Raw genomic sequence first — 1810 nt, 5'->3', positions numbered from 1 at the left:
AAAAAAAAAAAAAAAAAAAAAAAAAATAGCCAGACATGGTGGTGTGTGCCTGTAGTTCCAGCTGCTTAGAAGGCTGAGATGGAAGGGTCACCTGAGCCCAGCAGATCAAGGCTGTGGGGGCTGTGAGCGTGCCACTGCACTCCAGCCTGGTCTACAGAGTGAGACTCTGACTCAAAAAAAAAAAAAAAAAAAGAAGCCTCGCACTTGATTTTTCTTTTTTTTTTAGTTGGAAGTGAAGTCAAGAGAGTTTGTTTTGTTTTGAGATGAGTGAAATAACGTGTCATTTTCAATGACAGAAATCATTTTGTGGAGAACAGGAAAAATCAGTAATGTTCTAAGGGAAAGGGAGAAATGTGAGAACAATATTATTGAATAGGCAAGAGTGGACAAGTGGAGAAGATGGTTTCAACTAGAACCACAGACCTTTCAACAAGTTGGAAGGCATATTACAGGCATACCTTGGAGATATTGCAGGTTTGGTTCCAGACCAATGCAATCAAACAAATATTGCAATAATACGTGTCACAAGTGTGTTGGTTTCCCAGTGCATGTAAAATTTATGTTTATGCTACATTGCAATCTATTGTGTACATTAGCATTATGTCTAAAAAAAGTACATACTTTAATTTTTTAAAAAACTGTATTGCTTAAAAATGCTAACAATCCTCTGAGTTTTCAGCAAATTGTAATCTTTTTGCTGGGTGGAGGGTCTCACCTCAATGTTGATGGCTGCTGACTAATCCAGGTGGTGGTTGCTGAAGACTGGAGTGGCTGTGACAGTTTCTTAAAATAAGATAACAATAGCTGGGCACAGTGGCTCACGCCTATAATCCTAGCACTTTGGGAGGCAGAGGCGAGAGGATTGCCTGAACTCAGGTGTTCGAGACCAGCCTGAGCAACATGGCGAGACCTCGTCTCTACAATAAATCAAAAAATAAAAATAAAAAGCCAGGCATGGTGGTGAATGCCTGTGGTTCCAGCTAATTGGAAGGCTGAGGCAGAAGGATCGCCTGAGACCAGTAAGGAGGCTGCGGTAGCCATGAGTGTGCCACTGCCCTCCAGCCTGGGTGACAGAGTGAGACTCCAACTCAAAAAAAAAAAGACAACAATAAAGTTTGATGCATCAGTGAACTCTTCCTTTCACTAAAGATTTATCTATAGCACGGCATACTGTTTAAGAGCATTTTACCCACAGTAAAACTTCTTTCAAAATGGAAGTCAAATTTGTCCAATCTGCCACTGTTTTATCAATTATGTTTACATAATATCCCAAATCCTTTGTTGAGATTTCTGCAATATTTACAGCATTTCACCAGGAGTAGATTCCATCTCAAGAAATCATTTTCTTTTTATTATTAATATGATTTTATTTATTTATTTAGTTTTGGTTTTTTTGAGTCAGGATCTCACTCTGTCATCTATGCTGGAGTACAGTGGCATGATGATGGCTCACCACAGTCTTGACTTCCTGGGCCCAGGTGATCCTTCCATTTCTGCCTCCTGAGTACCTGGGACCATAGGTGTGAGCCACCATGCCGTACTAATTGTTTTATTTTTTGTAGAGATGAGGTCTCACTACATTGCCTAAGTTGGTCTCAAACTTCTGGGCTCAAGCAATCCTTCTGCCTCAGCCTCCCAAAGCACTGGGATTACAAGGTATGAACCACCTCTTCTGGCTGAAACATTTTCTTTGCTCATCCATAAGAAGTAACTCCTCGGCGGCTCGGTGGCTCAGCCTGTAATCCCGCGCCTTTGGGAGGCTGAGGTGAGTGGATTGCCTGAGCCCGGGGGTTAGAGACCCGCTTGGGCA

Source organism: Carlito syrichta, unplaced genomic scaffold, assembly GCF_000164805.1.
Source record: "Carlito syrichta isolate Samal-C Ts95f unplaced genomic scaffold, Tarsius_syrichta-2.0.1 Scaffold315490, whole genome shotgun sequence".
NCBI lineage: Eukaryota > Metazoa > Chordata > Mammalia > Primates > Tarsiidae > Carlito > Carlito syrichta.
The sequence above is the reverse complement of the archived record's forward strand: the minus strand, read 5'-3'. Positions refer to the sequence as shown.